This window comes from Oncorhynchus kisutch, linkage group LG22 (genome assembly GCF_002021735.2).
Source record: "Oncorhynchus kisutch isolate 150728-3 linkage group LG22, Okis_V2, whole genome shotgun sequence".
In the NCBI taxonomy this organism is placed as follows: Eukaryota; Metazoa; Chordata; class Actinopteri; order Salmoniformes; family Salmonidae; genus Oncorhynchus; species Oncorhynchus kisutch.
This window is the reverse complement of record NC_034195.2, coordinates 44,260,417-44,284,697: the sequence shown is the minus strand read 5'-3', so window position 1 is coordinate 44,284,697 and position 24,281 is coordinate 44,260,417. Positions and strand designations below refer to the sequence as shown.

Here is a 24,281-nt window from a genome sequence, read left to right as displayed (position 1 = left end):
GCGGGTTTGGAGCAGTGGCTTCTTCCTTGCCAAGCGGCCTTTCAGGTTATGTCAATATAGGACTCGTTTTACTGTGGATATAGATACTTTTGTACCTGTTTCCTCCAGCATCTTCACAAGGTCCTTTGCTGTTGATTTGCACTTTTCCAAAGTACGTTCATCTCTAGGAGACAGAACGCGTCTCCTTCCTGAGCGGTATGACAGCTGCGTGGTCCCATGGTGTTTATACTTGCGTACTATTGTTTGTACAGATGAACGTGGTACCTTCATGCGTTTGGAAATTGCTCCCAAGGATGAACCGGACTTTTGGAGCTCTCCAATTTTTTTCCGGGGTCTTGGCTGATTTCTTTTGATTTTCCCATGATGTCAAGCAGAGAGGCACTGAGTTTGAAGGTAGGCCTTTAAATGCATCCACAGGTACACCTCCAATTCACATCATTTATCAGAAGCTTCTAAAGCCATGATATCATTTTCTGGAATTTTCCAAGCTGTTTAAAGGCACAGCCAACTTAGTGTATGTAAACTTCTGACCAACTGGAATTGTGGTACAGTGAATTATAAGTGAAATAATCTGTCTGTAAACAATTGTTGGAAAAATGACTTTTGTCATTCACAAAGCAGATGTCCTAACCGACTTGCCAAACTATAGTTTGTTAACAAGAAATGTGTTGAGTGGTTGAAAAACGAGTTTTAATGACTCCAACCTAAGTGTATGTAAACTTCTGACTTCAACTGTACATAACATTGTCGTTTGCTTGGAGTTGTTGGTGCATCAGTGCACCTCAGTTTCACAACGCACTCCAACACACAGCGGACCACTTTGACCGCAGTGTAAAAATCTGTTTGCGTACGCCTGGAGCCATTTGTTTGGAGGATTGAGAAGACTTGCACCATGGTGGCTATAAACTGAAGGCCGTGGCTATAAACTGAAGGCCGGGGTTTTGATATCCATCGTGGCAGTGGCAGATTAGCTGGTTCGAGCTAGCTAAATAGGCTAAGGCTAATAACACCAATGCTTTTTACAGCTAGCAAAGAAGCTAACTCTGTAGTGGTGGAGTGTGAGGCAAAGTGAGTGAAGCAGCATCAAGGGTAAACCTGAACCTGCTCTTACAAATCAAAATCAAATATTACAGGTGGAGGCATATCACGTTATTCACGTTTTTTTCCCACTTTTTATGGAAACCCAAAGGAGTCGTACCTAACCGCCCCAGGGGCTTTCCATAGCCCTCCTATGCACACTGCTGTGTGCTCTGACCATTGTGCTGGCAGTTGAGATTTTGCACTAACCTGCCACTCGATCATTTAACTTTTGGGGTATTTTTATATAAGGACATAAAACTGAAGGGGCACAATTTCCAACTGTGGAGGATAAGCCCCCTTTGGCCCCCTCATGGAGCCGGGCCCGAAACACTTAAAACACAAAATATTTGAAATGTTTATGTCCCAAATAGACACAGTAAACACATTGAACTGAAAACACAAAATATTTGAAATCCTCTGAGTCTTAAACACACCAACAGCTCTGTACAGTCAAACAAAAAAGGCAGGAAGAATGGATATACAGTGCCTTGCGAAAGTATTCGGCCCCCTTGAACTTTGCGACCTTTTGCCACATTTCAGGATTCAAACATAAAGATATAAAACTGTATTTTTTTGTGAAGAATCAACAACAAGTGGGACACAATCATGAAGTGGAACGACATTTATTGGATATTTCAAACTTTTTTAACAAATCAAAAACTGAAAAATTGGGCGTGCAAAATTATTCAGCCCCTTTACTTTCAGTGCAGCAAACTCTCTCCAGAAGTTCAGTGAGGATCTCTGAATGATCCAATGTTGACCTAAATGACTAATGATGATAAATACAATCCACCTGTGTGTAATCAAGTCTCCGTATAAATGCACCTGCATTGTGATAGTCTCAGAGGTCCGTTAAAAGCGCAGAGAGCATCATGAAGAACAAGGAACACACCAGGCAGGTCCGAGATACTGTTGTGAAGAAGTTTAAAGACAGATTTGGATACAAAAAGATTTCCCAAGCTTTAAACATCCCAAGGAGCACTGTGCAAGCGATAATATTGAAATGGAAGGAGTATCAGACCACTGCAAATCTACCAAGACCTGGCCGTCCCTCTAAACTTTCAGCTCATACAAGGAGAAGACTGATCAGAGATGCAGCCAAGAGGCCCATGATCACTCTGGATGAACTGCAGAGATCTACAGCTGAGGTGGGAGACTCTGTCCATAGGACAACAATCAGTCGTATATTGCACAAATCTGGCCTTTATGGAAGAGTGGCAAGAAGAAAGCCATTTCTTAAAGATATCCATAAAAAGTGTTGTTTAAAGTTTGCCACAAGCCACCTGGGAGACACACCAAACATGTGGAAGAAGGTGCTCTGGTCAGATGAAACCAAAATTGAACTTTTTGGCAACAATGCAAAACGTTATGTTTGGCGTAAAAGCAACACAGCTCATCACCCTGAACACACCATCCCCACTGTCAAACATGGTGGTGGCAGCATCATGGTTTGGGCCTGCTTTTCTTCAGCAGGGACAGGGAAGATGGTTAAAATTGATGGGAAGATGGATGGAGCCAAATACAGGACCATTCTGGAAGAAAACCTGATGTAGTCTGCAAAAGACCTGAGACTGGGACGGAGATTTGTCTTCCAACAAGACAATGATCCAAAACATAAAGCAAAATCTACAATGGAATGGTTCAAAAATAAACATATCCAGGTGTTAGAATGGCCAAGTCAAAGTCCAGACCTGAATCCAATCGAGAATCTGTGGAAAGAACTGAAAACTGTGAAAAATGCTCTCCATTCAACCTCACTGAGCTCGAGCTGTTTTGCAAGGAGGAATGGGAAAAAATGTCAGTCTCTCGATGTGCAAAACTGATAGAGACATACCCCAAGCGGCTTACAGCTGTAATCACAGCAAAAGGTGTCGCTACAAAATATTAACTTAAGGGGGCTGAATAATTTTGCACTCCCAATTTTTCAGTTTTTGATTTGTTAAAAAAGTTTGAAATATCCAATAAATGTCGTTCCACTTCATGATTGTGTCCCACTTGTTGTTGATTCTTCACAAAAAAATACAGTTTTATATCTTTATGTTTGAAGCCTGAAATGTGGTAAAAGGTCGCAAAGTTCAAGGGGGCAGAATACTTTCGCAAGGCACTGTATGGAGGGCATAGGCAAGGTGTTGAAGGAAGGTGAGATGAATGGGACACAGTAAGGTAACGTGATGGCAGGGTGTTGCGAATGTGGGTGAGGGAGGAAGGGAAGAGTAGAGATGGAGGGGGTAACCCACCCATAATACTACAGTTTTCTATAGAATACTACAGTAACTTCTATATAATTATGTTGTAAACTGTAGTATACTGTAGAAAACTATACTATACACTGTAGTAAATCAAAATCAAATCAAATTTATTTATATAGCCCTTCGTACATCAGCTGATATCTCAAAGTGCTGTACAGAAACCCAGCCTAAAACCCCAAACAGCAAGCAATGCAGGTGGAGAAGCACGGTGGCTAGGAAAAACTCCCTAGAAAGGCCAATACCTAGGAAGAAACCTAGAGAGGAACCAGGCTATGTGGGGTGGCCAGTCCTCTTCTGGCTGTGCCGGGTGGAGATTATAACAGAACATGGTCAAGATGTTCAATGTTCATAAATGACCAGCATGGTCGAATAATAATAAGGCAGAACAGTTGAAACTAGAGCAGCAGCACAGTCAGGTGGAAGTTGAAACTGGAGCAGCAGCATGGCCAGGTAGACTGGGGACAGCAAGGAGTCATCATGTCAGGTAGTCCTGGGGCATGGTCCTAGGGCTCAGGTCAGTTGAAACTGGAACAGCAGCATGGCCAGGTGGACTGGGGACAGCAAGGAGTCATCATGTCAGGTAGTCCTGGGGCATGGTCCTAGGGCTCAGGTCCTCCGAGAGAGAGAAAGAAAGAGAGAAGGAGAGAATTAGAGAACGCACACTTAGATTCACACAGGACACCGAATAGGACAGGAGAAGTACTCCAGATATAACAAACTGACCCCAGCCCCCCGACACATAAACTACTGCAGCATAAATACTGGAGGCTGAGACAGGAGGGGTCAGGAGACACTGTGGCCCCATCCGAGGACACCCCCGGACAGGGCCAAACAGGAAGGATATAACCCCACCCACTTTGCCAAAGCACAGCCCCCACACCACTAGTATAGCTCGATCATGTGTAGTACTTCCTATAGAATGTTGTAGTATACTGTAGAATACTTTAGGGCACCAGGTAGCCTAGCCGTTAGAGTGTTAGGACAGTCACTGAATTCTCATTGGTTCGAATCCCCTAGCCAACAGAAAAATCTGTATATGTGCCCTTGAGCAAGGCACTTAGCACTAATTGCTCCTTTAAGCCGCTCTGGATGAAAACTTGTGCTAGAATGTGCAGTAAATACTACAATATTGTCCTTAAAAACACTATACTTTTTAAACTATAGTAAATACTACAGTATTTAATTTGCACATACCCTTCTCATTCTCCTCCCACATATCCTACATTGTGCCACCCATAAGTAAGAAATATACAAGTATGCACTGATCCTGGCCCATGTTGACTTCAATGCTTCCCACAATTATGTCAAGTTGGCTGTATGTCCTTTGAATGGTGTACCATTCTTAATACACACAGGAAAATGTTGAGTGTGAAAACCCCTGCCTCATTGCAGTTATTGACACAAACGCCTGGCACCTACTATCATACCCCATTCAAAGGCTTTTACATTCAAAGACTCTCCCCATTCACCATCTGAATGATACAAATACACAATCCATGTCTCAATTGTCTCAAGTCTTAAAAATCCTTCTTTAACCTGTCTCTTCTCCCCCATCTACACTGATTGAACTGGATTTAACAAGTGACATAATAAGGGATCATAGCTTTCACCTGGATTCAGTTGGTCAGTCTACAGTATGTCATGAAAAGAGCAAGTGTATTTAATATTTTGTATACTCAGTGTAGACCATACATTGGGTTCCCTACAGGTTTTTAAAAAATTGTAGAAGTGCTGAACTATCTGTTTAGAGCCCAATCATACCTATCGACAGGTTATGAAAAAGGTGCTCTTTTAGTATTTCTCCAGTAGGTTTCCTCAAGGAGAAAGCCTCTGCTTCTATGTCAAATGTAATATACCAAAAACACTATAATAAATGCTACAGTAATGCCTGCATAAACACTACAGTAAATACTAGCGTAGCAGTTAGACGTATTTGTCCTTCGTCTTGTCCCATGTAAAAACATTTGTATATATTTTTCTTCGCATATAATTTTATATTTTTCTAAACCCTTACTTCAAAATACTCTCCTGCAACCCGCCTCACCCAATGTGGTGTGGACCTGCTTTTTCTCTAATGTATTTTTCTTTGCCTCTATTACTGGAATCTCTCCAACATAAACTAGCCAGCTAATGGTCATCAGCTAACGGTCATCAGCTAACGGTCATCAGCTAACCTCCAGCTTGGAAAGCACTCGCCAGTTTATACAACGCGATTCAACCAGAGCATACCGGACCTATTTCTCTCCATATCCCTGGATTCCTATCGCAAGCTCTGAATCTTCTCACCTTCCGACCTTCGCAGCTAACGTCCCCTGAATGCTAGCTGTCTAGAGCACAACGGACTGTTGGCTTACGAGGCCCATCGAATACATTCCGAAGCTACTAGCTAGCAGTCAGCTATCCTTTGCTAGCGGTCATCAGCTACCTTTATCCCGGACAACTCTCGCCAGTCTGTACAGCGTGACTCAAACCAGAGCTAGTCGGACTTATTCTTCTCAATATCTCCGGATTCCTACCGCAAGCTCCGGACCTATTTTTATTTATTTTTTAAACATTTTTATTATGATATTTTTGTGTGTTTTTTTCCCACCTGGAATTATAGCAGCTAACGACCCCTGAACGCACAGCCACTAATCTGTGGCCTGCTAGCTATCTAAAGCACTTTGGACTGCTGGCTTAAGAGGACCTTCGGGACATATTTCTTCGGCCACTATACATATTTTGCCAATTGGCCTGGTTTACCACACGGAGCCCTGCTGATCCGTCCGCTGATGTAACTGCATGAGGGGGCCATAACAGACTTCCCTCCGTCGCGTCATCCCTCTAAGGCCTTTCTGTTAGCCTGCTAACCCCGTGCCGCTAGCTGCCTGAAGCCACGCACTGGACTTGTATGATCACCCGGCTACGCATGCCTTTCCCTAATGTCACCATGCCGTGTCGATTGGTTTGTAACTATTATTTTATTTCACTGTAGAGCCTCTAGCACTGCTCAACCCACTTCAGCTAACAATTTAGTTCCACCCCCCACACACGCAGTGACATCACCTGGTTTAAATGCTATTTCTAGAGGCAATATCTCTTTCATTATCACTATATGCACAGGTCTACCCCCACTGTATTCACATCCTACTATTATTTGTCTGTACATTATGCCTTGAATATATTCTACCGTGCCAAGAAATCTGCTCCTTTTACTCTGTTCTGTACGTACTAGGCGTCCAGTTCTGTTATCCTTTAGCCGTACCCTTATCCTACTCCTTCTCTGGTGATGTAGAGGTTAATCCAGGCCCTGCAGTGTCTACCTCCACTCCCATCCCCCAGGCTCTCTCATTTGTTGACTTCTGCAACCGTAAAAGCATTCGTTTCAGCATGTTAACATTAGAAGCCTCCTCCCTAAGTTTGTTTTATTCACTGCCCTAGCACACTCCACCAATCCGGATGTCCTAGCCGTGTCTGAATCCTGGCTTAGGAAGATCACCAAAAATCTAGAAATTTCCATTCCTAACTATAACATAGTTATCCATTACTAACTATAACATTTCCGACAAGATAGAACTGCCAAAGGGGGTGGTGTTGCAATTTACAGCAAAGATAACCTGCAGAGTTCTGTCTTACTATCCAGGTCTGTACCCAAACAATTTAAGCTTCTACTTCTAAAAATGTACCTTTCCAGAAACAAGTCTCTCACTGTTGCCGCTGGCTATAGACCACCCTCTGCCCCCAGCTGTGCCCTCGACACCATATGTGATTTGATTGCCCCCCCATCTATCTTCTGAGCTAGGTGCTAGGTGACCTAAACTGGGACATGCTGAACACCCCGGCCATCCTACAATCTAAGCTTGATGCCCTCAATCTCACACAATTTATCAATGAACCTACCAGATACAACCCCAAATCCGTAAACACGGGCACCCTCATAGATATCATCCTAACTAACTCACCCTCCAAATACACCTCTGCTGTTTTCAACCAAGATCTCAGCGATCACTGCCTGCATCCGTAATGGGTCTGGGAGCAAACGACCACCCCTCATCACTGTCAAACGCTCCCTAAAACACTTCTGCGAGCAGGCCTTTCTAATCGACCTGGCCGGGGTATCCTGGAATGACATTGACCTCATCCCGACAGTAGAGGATGCCTGGTTATTCTTTAAAAGTGCCTTTCTCACCATCTTAAATAGGCATGCCACATTCAAAAAATTTAGAACCAGGAACAGATATAGCCCTTGGTTCACTCCAGACCTGTCCGCCCTTGACCAGCACAAAAACATCCTGCATTAGCATCGAATAGCCCCCTTGATATGTAACTTTTCAGGGAAGTTAGGAACCAATATACACAGGCAGTTAGGAAAGCTAAGGCAAGCTTTTTTTTAAACAGAAATTTGCATCCTGCAGTACAAACTCAAAAAAGTTCTGGGACACTGTAAAGTCCATGGAGAATAAGAGCACCTCATGCCAGCTACCCACTGCTCTGAGGCTAGGAAACACTGTTACAACCGACAAATCCACTATAATTGAGAATTTCAATAAGCATTTCTCTACGGCTGGCCATGCTTTCCACCTGGCTACCCCTACCCCGGTCAACTGCCCGGCACCCTACACAGCAACCCGCCCAAGCCCCCACCATTTCTCCTTGACCCATATCCAGATAGCTGATGTTCTGAAAGAGATGCAAAATCTGGACCCCTACAAATCAGCCAGGGTAGACAATCTGGACCCTCTCTTAAATTATCTGCCGAAATTGTTGCAACCCCTATTACTAGCCTGTTCAACCTCTTTCATATCATCTGAGATTCCCAAAGATTGGAAAGCTGCTGCGGTCATCCCCCTCTTCAAAGGGGGTGACACTCTAGACCCAAACTGCTACATACCTATCCTACCCTGCATCTCTAAGGTTTTCGAAAGACAAGTTAACAAAACAGATTACTGACCATTTTGAATCACATCGTACCTTCTCCATTATGCAATCTGGTTTCAGGGCTGGTCATGGGTGCACCTCAGCCACGCTCAAGGTCCTTAACGATATCATAACCGCCATCGATAAGAGACATTACTGTGAAGCTGTATTCATCACCCTGGCCAAGGCTTTCGACTTTGTCAATCACCACATTCTTATTGGCAGACTCAACAGCCTTGGTTTCTCAAATGATTGCCTCGCCTGGTTCACCAACTACTTCTCTGATAGAGCTCAGTGTGTCAAATCGGAGGGCCTGTTGTCCGGACCTCTGGCAGTTTCTATGGGGGTGCCACAGGGTTCAATTCTTGGGCCGACTCTCTTCTCTGTATACATCAATGATGTCGCTCTTGATGCTGGTGATTCTCTGATCCACCTCTACGCATTCTGTATACTTCTGGCCCTTCTTTGGACACTGTGCTAACTAACCTCCAGACGAGCTTCAATGCCATACAACTCTCCTTCCATGGCCTCAAACTGCTCTTAAACGCAAATAAAACTAAATGGATGCTACTCAACCGAACATTGCCCGCACCTGCCCGCCCATCCAGCATCACTACTCTGGACGGCTCTGACTTGGAATACGTGGATAACTACAAATACCTAGGTGTCTGGCTAGACTGTAAACTCTCCAATCAAAAATTAAATCTAGAATCGGCTTCCTATTTCACAACAAAGCTTCCTTCACTCATGCTGCCAAACATACCCTCGTAAAACTGACCATCCTACTGATCCTTTACTTCGGCGATGTCATCTATAAAATAGCCTCCAACACTCTACTCAGCAAACTGGATGTAGTCTATCACAGTGACATCCGTTTTGCCACCAAAGCCCCATATACTACCCACCACTGCGACCTGTACGCTCTCGTTGGCTGGCCCTCGCTTCATACGTCGCCAAACCCACTGGCTACAGGTCATCTACAAGTCTCTGCTAGGTAAAGCCCCGCTCTATCTCAGCTCGCTGGTCACCATAGCAGCACCCACTCGTAGCACATGCTCCAGCAGGTATATCTCACTGGTCACCCCAAAAGCCAATTCCTTCTTTGGTCGCCTTTCCTTCCAGTTCTCTGCTGCCACTGACTGGAACGAACTGCAAAAATCACTGAAGCTGGAGATTCCCATCTCCCTCACTAGCTTTAATCACCAGCTGTCAAAGCAGCTCACAGATCACTGCACCTGTTCATAGCCCATCTGTATACAGCCCATCTATCTACCTCATTCCCATACTGTATTCATATATTTTGCACCACAGTATCTCTACTTGCACATCCATATTTTGCACATCTACCATTCCAGTGTTTAACTACCATATTCTAATTACTTCTAATCCAATTACCACCATGGCCTATTTATTGCCTTAACTCCCTTATTTGACCTTATTTGCACTCATTGTACAGTGCCTTGCAAAAGTATTCGGCCCCCTTGAACTTTGCGACCTTTTGCCACATTTCAGGCTTCAAACATAAAGATATAAAACTGTATTTTTTGTGAAGAATCAACAACAAGTGGGACACAATCATGAAGTGGAACGACATTTATTGGATATTTCAAACTTTTTTAACAAATCAAAAACTGAAAAATTGGGCGCGCAAAATTTTTCAGCCCCTTTACTTTCAGTGCAGCAAACTCTCTCCAGAAGTTCAGTGAGGATCTCTGAATGATCCAATGTTGACCTAAATGACTAATGATGATAAATACAATCCACCTGTGTGTAATCAAGTCTCCGTATAAATGCACCTGCACTGTGATAGTCTCAGAGGTCTGTTAAAAGCGCAGAGAGCATCATGAAGAACAAGGAACACACCAGGCAGGTCCGAGATACTGTTGTGAAGAAGTTTAAAGCCGGATTTGGATACAAAAATATTTCCCAAGCTTTAAACATCCCAAGGAGCACTGTGCAAGCGATAATATTGAAATGGAAGGAGTATCAGACCACTGTAAATCTACCAAGACCTGGCCGTCCCTCTAAACTTTCAGCTCATACAAGGAGAAGACTGATCAGAGATGCAGCCAAGAGGCCCATGATCACTCTGGATGAACTGCAGAGATCTACAGCTGAGGTGGGAGACTCTGTCCATAGGACAACAATCAGTTGTATATTGCACAAATCTGGCCTTTATGGAAGAGTGGCAAGAAGAAAGCCATTTCTTAAAGATATCCATAAAAAGTGTCGTTTAAAGTTTGCCACAAGCCACCTGGGAGACACACCAAACATGTGGAAGAAGGTGCTCTGGTCAGATGAAACCAAAATTGAACTTTTTGGCAACAATGCAAAACGTTATGTTTGGCGTAAAAGCAACACAGCTCATCACCCTGAACACACCATCCACCACTGTCAAACATGGTGGTGGCAGCATCATGGTTTGGGCCTGCTTTTCTTCAGCAGGGACAGGGAAGGTGGTTAAAATTGATGGGAAGATGGATGGAGCCAAATACAGGACCATTCTGGAAGAAAACCTGATGGAGTCTGCAAAAGACCTGAGACTGGGACGGAGATTTGTCTTCCAACAAGACAATGATCCAAAACATAAAGCAAAATCTACAATGGAATGGTTCAAAAATAAACATATCCAGGTGTTAGAATGGCCAAGTCAAAGTCCAGACCTGAATCCAATCGAGAATCTGTTGAAAGAACTGAAAACTGCTGTTCACAAATGCTCTCCATCCAACCTCACTGAGCTCGAGCTGTTTTGCAAGGAGGAATGGGAAAAGAATTCAGTCTCTCGATGTGCAAAACTGATAGAGACATACCCCAAGCGACTAACAGCTGTAATCGCAGCAAAAGGTGGCGCTACAAAGTATTAACTTAAGGGGGCTGAATAATTTTGCACGCCCAATTTTTCAGTTTTTGATTTGTTAAAAAAGAAAAAAATATCCAATAAATGTCGTTCGACTTCATGATTGTGTCCCACTTGTTGATTGATTCTTCACAAAAAAAATACAGTTTTATATCTTTATGTTTGAAGCCTGAAATGTGGCAAAAGCTCGCAAAGTTCAAGGGGGCCGAATACTTTCGCAAGGCACTGTATATAGACTGTTTTCTTTTTTTTCTACTGTATTATTGACGGTACCTTTTGTTCATTCCATGTGTAACTCTGTGTTGTTGTATGTGTCGAACTGCTATGCTCTATCTTGGCCGGGTCGCAGTTGCAAATGAGAACTTGTTCTCAAATAGCTTACCTGGTTAAATAAAAGGTGAAATTAAAAAATTATATATTTTATTAAAACACTAGAGTAAATTCTACAGTATACTACAATCGTCAAAACCACTCCTTTAGTTACTATAGTATATACTACAGTTTTATTTTACTACAGTATTTATACTATAGTTAACTGTTAATTTATTCCATATCATAAACTGGGTGGTTCAAGCCCTGAATGCGGATTGACTTACAGCCGTGTTATATCAGACCGTATACCATGGGTATGACAAAACATTTATTTTTACTGCTCTAATTACATTGGTAACCAGTTTATAATAGCAATAAGGCACCTCAGGGTTTGTGGTATATGGCCAATATACCTCGGATAATGGCTGTATCCAGGCACTCGGTGTTGTGTCGTGCTAAGAACAGCCCTTAGTCGTGGTATATTGGCCATATACCACACCCCCTCGTGCCTTATTGCTTAAATATACTGTACTATTTTTTCATGTGTGAAGGTAGGGGGTTGCAATGTGGGGGATGTAGGTAGGGAGAGAGAGAGAGAGGGAAGCAAGGAAGGGGAAGAGATGAAGGAGCTTGAGTAAGGCACGGTATTGGCAGGGCGTTGTAATGTGGGCGAAGACGAGGGAGAGTGTCCAAAGTGTTGATTAATTCTAAAAAGAACTGGCAGAGACACAATAGACAAGACACCATCCAGCAGCGAAGACACTGTGACCTGTCGGCTGGTCAGAGTCATGGAATGTAGAGCGTCCACACTGTGTCACGACACAGACACTGTCTGAACAGACGGCTGCACTGCAAAGACAGTCTAGATCAGGGGTGGGCAACTGGCCCCCCTTTTAGTAGACCCGCAAACCAATTTTTTAAAGTTAAAACTAAAAACATTTCTCTTCACTGTCACGAGGGATATGACCGCTAAAATGTTTTGCTCGCAAGGTGGGGTGTGTATGGATGTGGGTACGCAGACCCATGAGCCTCTATGACCCCTTATGATGAGTTCTGTTTTTTTTGTGGCCTCCACCCCCATCAAAGTTGCCCATCCTTGGTCTAGACACCACATAACCAACAGGACTACAAAGACAGTTTAGACACTATATAACCCCAACAGGACTACAAAGACAGTCTAGACACGATATAACCCCAACAGGACTACAAAGACAGTCTAGACTCTATACAACCCTGGATGCTTTGGTATGGATTTGATGTTTAAAAAAAACATACCATAATAACATGATTTTTGAATGGCTACCTCCTCTCTGTACCCCACACATACAGTTGTCTGTAAGCCGAGCAGTGAATTTCAAACACAGATTAATCCACAAAGACCAGGGAGTTTTCCCAATGCCTTGCAAAGAAGGGCACCTATTGGTAGATGGGTAAAAATGTTTTTTAAAAAGCAGACAGTGAATATTCATTTGAGCATGGTGAAGATACTCATTACACTTGATGGTGTATCAATAAACCCAGTCACTACAAAGATACAGGCTTCCTTTCTAACTCAGTTGCCAGAGTGGAAGGAAACGGCTCAGGGATTTCACCATGAGGCCAATGGTGACTTTAAAACAGTTACAGAGTTTAATGGTTGTGATTGGAGAAAACTGAGGATTGATCAACAACATTGTAGTTACTCCACAATACTAACCTAAATGACAGAGTGACAAGAAGGAGACCTGTACAGAATAACATGAGGCACTAAAGTAAAAATGAAAAAAATGTGGCAAAGATAGGAACTTTATGTCCTGAATACAAAACGTTCTGTTAGGGGCAAATCCAACACAACATATCACTGAGTACCGCTCTTCATATTTTCAAGTATGGTGGTGGCTGCATCATGTTATGGTTATTCTTGTCATCGGCAAAGACTAGGGAGAATTTTGGGGGTTAAAAATAATTGTAATATAGCTAATCACAGACAAAATCCTTCAGGAAAACCTGGTTCAGTCTGCTTTCCAACAGACACTGGGAGACAAATTCACCTTTCAGCAGAACAATAACCTAAAACACAAGGTCAAAGATACACTGGAGTTGCTTACCAAGAAAATATTGCATGTTCATAAGTGGCCTATTTACAGCTTTGACTTAAATCTGCATGAAAATCTATGGCCAGACTTGAAAATGGTTGTCTAGCAATGATCAACAACCAATTTGACAGAGCTTGAATAATTTTTTTAATAATGTGCAAATATTGTACAATCCAGGTATGCATAGCTCTTAGAGACTTACCCAGAAACACTCCCACCTGTAATCACTGCCAAAGTTGATTATAACATCCACTGACTCAGGGATGGGAATATTTATGTAAATTTGTGTGTATTTAATTTTCAGTAAATTTGATACAATTTCTAAAAACACGTGTTCACTTTGTCATTATAGAGTGTTGTGTGTACAGTCGTGGCCAAAAGTTTTGAGAATGACAAATGTTCATTTCCACAAAGTTTGCTGCTTCAGTGTCTTTAGATATTTTTGTCAGATGTTACTATGGAATACTGAAGTATAAGTACAAGCATTTCATAAGTGTCAAAGGATTTTATTGACATGAAGTTGATGCAAAGAGTCAATCTTTGCAGTGTTGACCCTTTTTCAAGACCTCTGCAATCCGCCCTAACATGCTGTCAATTAACTTCTGGGCCACATCTTGACTGATGGCAGCCCATTCTTGCATAATCAATGCTTGTAGCTTGTCAGAATTGGTGGGGTTTTGTTTGTCCACCCGCCTCTTGAGGATTGACCACAAGTTCTCAATGGGATTAATGTCTGGGGGTTTCCTGGCCATGGACCCAAAATATTGATGTTTTGTTCCCCGAGCCACTTAGTTATCACTTTTGCCTTATGGCAAGGTGCTCCATCATGCTGGAAAGACATTGTTCTTCACCAAACTGTTCCTGGATGGTTGGGAGTAGTTGCTCTCGGAGGATGTGTTGGTACCATTCTTTATTCATGGCTGTGTTCTTAGTCAAAATTGTGAGTGAGCCCTCTCCCTTGGCTGAGAAGCAACCCCACACATGAATGGTCGCAGGATGCTTTACTGTTGGCATGACACAGGACTGATGGTAGCGTTCACCTGGTCTTCTCCGGACAAGCTTTTTTCCGGATGCCCCAAACAATCGGAAAGGGGATTCATCAGAGAAAATTACATTGCCCCGGTCCTCAGCAGTCCAATCCCTGTACCCTTTGCAGAATATCAGTCTGTCCCTTATGTTTTTCCTAGAGAGAAGTGGCATCTTTGCTGCCCTTCTCGACACCAGGCCATCCTCCAAAAGTCTTCCCCTCACTGTGCGTGCAGATGCACTCACACCTGCCTGCTGCGATTCCTCAGCAAGCTCTGTACTGGTGGTGCCCCGATCCCGCAGCTGAATCAACTTTAGGCGACGGTCCTGGCGCTTGCTGGACTTTGTTGGGCGCCCTGAAGCCGTTGTCACAACAAGCCTTCCGCTCTCCTTGAAGTTCTTGATGATCCGATAAATGGTTGATTTAGGTGCAATCTTACTGGCAGCAATATCCTTGCCTGTGAAGCCCTTTTTGTGTAAAGCAATGATGTTTTGGCTCTGTACTCCAGCACTTTGCATTTGAAATGATACAGTCACTACGAGGTTAAAGACTGTCAGCTTTAATTTGAGGGTATTTCCATCCACATCAGGAGAACCGTTCAGAAATTACAATACTTTTTGTTCAAAGTCCCCCCATTTTAGGGAACCAAAAGTATTGGGACAAATTCACATATGTGTTTTAAAGTAGTTTAAAATTTGGTCCCATATTCCTAGCACGCAATGGTTACATCAAGCTTGTGAATGTACAAACTTGTTTGATGCATAGGGTTTTGTAATATAAACCATCCATATGGAATCAAAACCATTCTTAAAATCAACAAAACATGCAAATGATTTTCCTCTGCTGTTGTGAGGAACATGCTGGCTTATTAGTGTGTGTATTGTGTGTATGTGGTCTGTTGTTCTGTGTTTGGGTAGAAAGACAAATGAGTTTTGTAGAGAACGTTGTGTGAGGAATGTTTGTATTCGGTCATTGAGAATAGAGCAGAAACGTTTCCCCATGTTACTGGTGACACATATTCCCATATAGTTATTAGGGTCTAATTTGTCACCTTTTTATACACAGTACCAGTCAAAAGTTTGAACATACCTACTCATTCAAGGGTTTCTCTTTATTTTTACTATTTTCTACATTATAGAATAATAGTGAAGACATCAAAACTATGAAATAACACATATGGAATCATGTAGTAACCAAAAAAGTGTTAAACAAATCAAAATGTATTTTATATTTGAGATTCTTAAAAGTTGCCACCCTTTGCCTTGATGACAGCTTTGCACATTCTTGGCATTCTCGCAACCAGCTTCACCTGGAATGGTTTTCCAACAGTTTTTAAGGAGTTACCACATATGCTTAGCACATGTTGGCTGCTTTTCCTTCCCTCTGCGGTCCAACTCATCCCAAACAATCTCGATTGGGTTGAGGTTGGGTGATTGTGGAGGCCAGGTCATCTGATGCGGCACTCCATCACTATCCTTCTTGTGAAAATAGCCCTTACACATGACTGGGGGGGTCAGGCCCAGCCAATCAGAATGAGTTCCCCACAAAAGGGCTTTATTACAAACAGAAATACTCCTACGTTTCATCAGCTATCCGAGTGTCTTGTGTCATGCGATCACGCAGGTGAAGAAGCCGGATGTGAAGGTCCTGGGCAGGTTCAGTTACACGTGGCCTGAGGTTGTGAGGCTGGTTGAACGTACTGACAAATTCTAAAACGACGTTGGAGGCGGGTTATGGCAGAGAAATTAACATAAAATTCTCTAGCAACAACTGGTGGACATGCCTGCATGCCAATTGCTCACTCCCTCAAAACTTGATACATCTGTGGCATTATGTTGTGCACATTTCAGAGTGGGCTTTTATTGTCCCCAGTACAAGGTGTACCTGTGTAATGATCATGTTGTTTAATAAGCTTCTTGATATGCCACACCTGTCAGCTGGATGGATTATCTTGGCAAAGGATAATTGCTCATTAACATGGATGTAAACAAATTTGTGCACAACATTTGAGAGAAAAAAGCTTTCTGTTCATATGGAACATTTCTGGGATCTTTTATTTCAGCTCATGAAACATGTTTTGTTTATATTTTTGTTTAGTATATATGGACCCCATTCTGCATGGAGTGCTCTCAACTCTGTTTTTTAAGCGTTGTGCTCATGGTATGCTCTTATCCATGCAGCTGTAGGGGTTTGGAGTCGGACAGGCTCTGTTATACGATAGACAGTTTAGTTTGAGTTAAGTCGGGTCTCTTTCTCTCTCAGTCTCTGTCCCTCTCCTCTCACTCACTCTCCCTCTTCTCTTCTCTCCCCCTTGTGGTGGATATCAAGTGATCTGGAGCAGTCATTGCAATAGATTCCCACTTCTATTTTCTATTAGTTTACAATTCTAAACTTGACGAAAAGGGAATGGGAATAATATAAAATAAGGAACATGGTATTCTCTCGCCCTCGGCTTGCAGGCCTGCTCTTGCTCATGTCAAACATGTAGGTGTACTAGCCCACTAGCCTAGAAAGCAACACAGTGCTGGGCATGGCCCAGCGAGTGGTGCTTTCCACCCACTGGTGCTGGATCGAGGTTAGTGCTTTAGCTGTACATTTATGTTCAGCTTTAATAGGCACAATCTTAATCACAACACCCCTCTTGTTATCTCTCTCTCTCTCGCTCACATACACACCTGTTGTATTTACATTGCTTTCGGAAAGTATTCAGACCCCTTCACTGTTTCCACATTTTGTTACTTTACAGCCTTATTCCAAAATGGATTAAATAAAAAAATGGTCTCATCAATATACACACAATACCCCACAATGACGAAGAAAAACAGAAATTCCTTATTTACATAAATATTCAGACTCTTTGCTATGAGACTCGAAATTGAGCTCAGGTGCATCCTGTTTCCATTGATCATCATTGAGATGTTTCTACAACTTGATTGGAACCACCAAGACTCTTCCTAGAGCTGTCCTGAGCAATCGGGGGAGAAGGGCCTTGGTCAGGGAGGTGATCAAGAACCCGATAGTCACTCTGACAGAGCTCCAGAGTTCCCGAGTTCCCCTGTAGAGATGGGAGAAGAACAAGCATCTCTGCAGCACTCCATGAATCAGGCCTTGATGGTAGAGTGGCCAGACGGAAGCCACTACTCAGTAAAAGGCACATGACAGCCCGCTTGGAGTTTGCCAAAAGGCACCTGGAAGACTCTCAGACCATGAGAAACGATTCTCTGGTCTGATGAAACCAAGATTGAACTCTTTGGCCTGAATGTGTAACGTCTGGAGGAAACCTGGCACCATCTCTACAGTGAATCATGGTAGTGGGGGGATGTTTTTCAGCGGCAGGGACTGGGAGACTAGTCAGAGAGATCATTGATGAAAACCTGCTCCAGACTGGCCAGAACCTCAGAAGGGGAAACTTCGCCCCAGTCTAACATGCCAATGACCCTAAGCACACAGCCAAAACAACGCGGGAGTGGCTTTGGGAGAAGTCTCTGAATGTCCTTGAGTGGCCCAGCCAGAGCCCAGACTTGAACCCGATTGACATCTCTGGAGAGACCTGAAAATAGCTCTGCAGTGACACTCCCCATCCAACCTGAAAGAGCTTCAGAGGATCTGCAGAGAAGAATGGGAGAAACTCCCCAAAAACAGGTATGCCGAGCTTATAGTGTCATACCCAAGAAGACTCGAGTCTGTAATCGCTGCCAAAGGTGCTTCAACAAAGTACTGTGTAAAGAGTCTGAATACTTATGTAAATGTGATATTTCTGATTATTTTGTTGTTGATACATTTACAAACATTTCTCGAAACCTGTTTTTGTTTTGTCATTATGGGGTATTGTGTGTAGATTGATGAGGTGGGAAAAAAACATTCAATACATTTTAAAATAAGGCTGTAACATAACGTGGAAAAAGAAAAGAAAAGAAAAGAAATGTGTGCTCTGTTCACAATGGTCTATTCTTAGGCGTCAAGTGAAGTGCAACATTGTAGCCAATCAAATCAATCACCTGGGTCCGACCCAATGACTGTATATGAACGTCCGGCCGAAAGCTGTCGCTAGCGAACTTGCAACATTGTATATCAACTAGCCTATTCTGGGGCCTCAGAGTTTCCCACATCAGTGAGCTCGGGACAGACACAGCTGTTTTTGGGCAAAGTGTTCAGGTATTATAGGATGTTTCCACTGGATACTGTATATGATGACATTTTGCACTTTCACACTGAGGCCCAGTGATTATCATTGGAAAGATTTTTCAAATACTGTAGCTAGGGTTCCATCCAATAGGTGACAGACTTTCATGCGAATATTCGGATATCTGCATAAAGACAATATCAGCATAAAGGACTTTCTGCAGATAAAAATCAATGCGTGATGACGTAGCATACACGAAATGTACTTCAATGTGTTTCCATCGCATTTTCAACTCTACAAATAGTTTTTTTTTCAAAAACTGTGCCTACTGTGGTCTTGACACGTGTACTCTAGCCAACAGCTCACAGATACAGTGCAGGTAGGCTGTCTACATAATGAGATTATTATGGATAATTATTGTTATTATGCATATTATTATGGATAAGATTATTATGAATAAGAACAATGCAAATCATATTTGTATTTGTAAAATGGCAGTCAATCATTGTTCATCATGTCAACCGAAATCAGAGCCTTGATATTTATTGGAAGGGAGCATTAAGATCACCATGCACTTTCACCACCCTGTGAAGTTATTTCATCTGTAGCCATAGACGCGGGACGAAGGGGGGCTGAGAGTGCTATAGGACCCCTTGAAAAAGCAGAATAAAAATAAAATATAACATTGGAGGTTGGATTATTATTATTATTACTAGTCCTGTATTAGTGGACTGATATAACCGTCTGTAGCGCAGTCCAAAAAATGTATAATTTGATACGGTATGATTTTACACGCATAAAAACTGTGTATGGAAACATGGTTAGTAAGGAACTATTATCATTCACAATGGATATATATATATATATATATATATATATACAGTTGAAGTCTGAAGTTTACATACACCTGAGCCAAATACATTTAAACTCAGTTTTTCACAATTCCTGACATTTAATCCTAGTAACAATTCCCCGTCTTGGGTCAGTTAGGATCACCACTCTATTATAAGAATGTGAAATGTCAGAATAATAGTAGAGAGAATTATTTATTTCAGCTTTTATTTCTTACATCACAGTCCCAGTGGGTCAGAAGTTTACATACACTCAATTAGTATTTGGTAGCATAGCCTTTAAATTGTTTAACTTGGGTCAAACGTTTCAGGTAGCCTTCCACAAGCTTCCCATAATAAGTTGGGTGAATGTTGGCCCTTTCCTCCTGACAGAGCTGGTGTAACGGAGTCAGGTTTGTAGGCCTCCTTGCTCACACAAGCTTTTTCAGTTCTGCCAACAAATGTTCTATAGGATTTAGGTCAGGGCTTTGTGATGGCCACTCCAATACAATTCCATATGTTAGCTTTGTATAATCTCATTAGATCAAGTTGAGTTGACTAATCGTATTCTGTCTTTATTTTCTCTCTCACCACTGAACAAAAACGGACACCACAACTCCATAGAGAATAAAACTTTTCCCTCTTAACTCAAAGAAGTGCAAATGTAGCTAAACATTAATGTAGCGAAACAAAGCAACAAAGCCAACTCAAACTCCTCCTGATCATCATCATAGCACAGGTGCGTTTCTGACATGTGACCTGGGCTGATAGTGTTCCTTCATTCCCGTGGGAACCTAATTAATTACACTCTGTCATGTTCCTGCTCAGCTCAGCACCTGCTTCGGCCCAGTCAATCCCAGTGGAGCCTGTGTGGTGTTCTACAGCTGAGGTATGGCCAGTGACCTGGGAATGCAGTGGTGCTAATGATAGTGGGGGGTGGGGTCTCACTGTCCCTGACACATGCAAACGCACAGATTAAACACTTGTACAGACACACAGAGACACTTGTACAGACGCACAAAGACACTCTTGCTGATACACACATGCTGTATACAAACATATGTTCACACACGTATACGTAACAATGGCGCCGGAGAAGAAGGCTGACGTTTTACGTGTCCCCAACCGATTGTGTTTTTTGTTTGTTTTGAAACGTATTTATTTACTTATTTTGGACAGAATGTTGCCGCTACCGTCTCTTATGACTGAACATAACTTCTAGACATCAGGACTGCGATTAATCACCACGGACTGGCAGAATCCTTTTTTTTCTTTAACGTGTCTAATGAGCCCGACAAATAATATACTGCTTTCTTGGGAACAGGCCCAGATCCCTGTGATTTGTGTGAAGAGGTCGGAGAAAAAGGGGCCAGAGGGCGGGTTGCTTTCTGAGAATTCACAGGTGATCAAATAAACCCCCACTTCATTCCATTCCGCTAGCAAATGTGCAATTTTTGGAGAATAAAATTGATTACCTACGCAAAAGATTAAACTACCAACTATTCAAAACGGTAACATCTTATGCTTCACGGAGTCGTGACTGAACTACAACACTATCAACATACAGCTGGATGTTTATACGCTGTATCGGCAGGACGGAACAGCAGAGTCTGGTAAGACAAGGGACGGCGGACTATGTATTTTTGTAAATAACAGCTGGTGCACTATATCTAAGGAAGTCTCAAGCTATTGCTCGCCGAGGTAGAGTCTCTCATGATAAGCTGTAGACCACGCTATCTACCGAGAGAGTTGTCATCTGTATTTTTCATAGCTGTTCACATACCACCTGTATTCCGCCATAAGCAAACAAGAAAACGCTCACCCAGAGGTGTTTCACCTAGTAGCTGGGGACTTTAATGCAAGGAAACAAATATTTTTTACCAAATTTCTATCAACATGTTAAATGTGCAACCAGAGAGAGAGAGAGAAAAAGAAAAAAAAACTCTGTACCCCATTTACTCCACACACAGAGATGCATACAAAGCTCTCCCTTGGAAAATCTGACCATAATTCCATCCTCTTGATTCCTGCTTACAAGAAAAAAAAATTAAGCAGGAATCAACAGATCAATAAAAAGGTAGTCAGAAGAAGCAGATGCCACGCTACAGGACTGTTTTGCTAGCACAGACTGGAATATGTTCCGGTATTACTCCAATGGCATTGAGGAGTACACCACGGTCCCCACACGGTCCCCACAGTGACCGTACGCACAGTTGAAGTCGGAAGTTTACATACACCTTAGCCAAATACATTTAAACTCAGTTTTTCACCATTCCTGACATTTAATCCCGGTAAAAATTCCCTGTCTCGGGTCAATTAGGATCACCAATTTATTTTAAGAATGTGACATGTCAGAATAATAGTAGATAGAATTATTTATTTCAGCTTTTATTTCTTTCATCACAGTCCCAGTGGGTCAGAAGTTTATATACACTCAATTAGTATTTGGTAGCATTGCCTTTAAATAGTTTAATTTGGGTCAAACATTTCAGGTAGCCTTCCACAAGCTTCCCACAATACGTTGGGGGAATTTTGGCCCTTTTCTCCTGACAGAGCTGGTGTAAATGAGTCAAGTTTGAAGGCCTCCTTGCTCGCACACGCTTTTTCAGTTCTGCCCACAAATGTTCTATGGGATTGAGGTCAGGGCTTTGTGATGGCCACTCCAATACCTTGACTTTGTGGTCCTTAAGCCATTTTGCCACAACTTTGGAAGTATGCTTGGGGTCATTGACCATTTGGAAGACCCATTTGCGACCAAGCTTTGACTTCCTGACTGATGTCTTAAGATGTTGCTTCAATATTTCCACATAATTTTCCATCCTCATGATGCCATTTATTTTGTGAAGTGCACCTGTCCCTCCTGCAGCAAATCACCCCCACAACATGATGCTGCCACCCCCGTGCTTCACGGTTGGGATGGTGTTCTTCAGGTTGCAAGCCTCCCCCTTTTTCCTTCAAACATAACGATGGTCATTATGGCCAAACAGTTCTATTTTTGTTTCATCATACCAGAAGACATTTCTCCAAAAAGTACGATCTTTTAGTCTGGCTTTTTTATGGCGCTTTTGGAGCAGTGGCTTCTTCCTTGCGGAGCGGCCTTTCAGTTTGCCGATATAGAACTCGTTTTACAGTGGATAAAAATACTTTTGTACCTGTTTCCTCCGGCATCTTCACAAGGTCCTTTGCTGTTGTTCTGAGGATTGATTTGCACTTTTCGCACCAAAGTACGTTCATCTCTAGGAGACAGAATGCATCTCCTTCCTGAGCGATTTGACGGCTGCGTGGTCCCATGGTGTTTATACTTGCATACTATTGTTTGTACAGATGAACGTGGTACCTTCAGCCATTTGGAAATTGCTCCCAAGGATGAACCAGACTTGTGGAGGTCTACAATTTTTTTCCTGAGGTCTTGGCTGATTTCTTTTGATTTTCCGATGATGTCAAGCAAAGAGGCACTGAGTTTGAAGGTAGGCCTTGAAATACATTCACAGGTACACCTCCAATTGACTGAAATGATGTCAATTAGCCTATCAGAAGCTTCTAAAGCCATGACATCATTTTATGGAATTTTCCAAGCTGTTTAAAGGCACAGTCAATTTAGTGTATGTAAACTTCTGACCCACTGGAATTGTGATACAGTGAATTATAAGTGAAATAATCTGTCTGTACTAAACTTTTGGGAAAATAACTTGTGTCATGCACAAAGCAGATGTCCTAAGCAACTTGCCAAAAATATCATTTGTTAACAAGAAATTTGTGGAGTGGTTGAAAAAAAAAAAGTTAATTACTCCAACCTAAGTGTACTGTATGTCCGACTTCAACTGTACCCCAACCAGAAGCCATGGATTACAGGCAACATCCCCACTGAGCTTAAAAATTGCCAAAGACTCCAGCCACCCTAGTCATAGACTGTTCTCTCTGCTACCGCACGGCAAGCGGTACCAGAGCGCCAAGTCTAGGTCCAAGAGGCTTCTAAACAGCTTCTACCCCTAAACCATAAGACTCCTGAACATCTAATCAAATGTCTACCCAGACTATTTGCATTGCCCCCTCTCTTTTACACCGCTGCTACTCTCTGTTGTTATCATCTATGCATAGTCACTTTAATAACTCTACCTGCATGTACATATTACCTCAACTAACCGCACATTGACTCGGTACCAGTACCCCCTGTATATAGTCTCGCTATTGTTATTTTACTGTTGCTCTTTAATTACTTGTTACTTTTATTTCTTATTATTTTCCTTATTTTTTTAAACTGCCTTGTTGGTTAGGGGCTTGTAAATAAGCATTTCACTGTATGGTCTACACCTGTTGTATTCAGCGCATGTGACTAATACAATTTGATTTGTATAAACACCACATGCTCACCATTGTGTATAAAGGGACATGTACACAGACACGATCAAAAATACAGACTTGTATAGAATAAACACATACTGTAAACTGATCCGTAAATCATTACACAGTCCTGTCCACTCTTACATCGCAATCATGGATGTAATATTCTAGAGGGATACCAGTTGCTTATTAAAATATCCTTTTGTTATTGACCAAATACTTATTTTCCACCATAATTTGCAAATAAATTCATTAAGAACCCTACAATGTGATTTTCTGGATTTTTTTTCTCATTTTGTCTGTCATAGTTGAAGTGTACCTATGATGAAAATTACAGGCCTCTCTCATCTTTTTAAGTGGGAGAACTTGCACAATTGGTGGCTGACTAAATACTTTTTTGCCCCACTGTATATACAAAAGTATTTGGACACGCCTTCAAATGAGAGGATTGGGCTATTTCAGCCGTACCTATTCCTGACAGGTGTATACAA

At 42.3% G+C, this 24,281-nt stretch overlaps 1 protein-coding gene and 1 non-coding gene across 2 annotated transcripts in view; both read left to right on the top strand.

Moving 5' to 3' along the window:
* Window positions 1-24,281, top strand: part of LOC109867020 (carbohydrate sulfotransferase 8) — a 104,236-nt gene that overhangs the window by 61,176 nt on the left and 18,779 nt on the right. The window lies entirely within an intron of this gene.
* Window positions 5,108-5,161, top strand: LOC116356420 (U7 small nuclear RNA). Its single transcript, XR_004204916.1, has one exon. It is a non-coding gene; the product is annotated as a U7 small nuclear RNA (small nuclear RNA).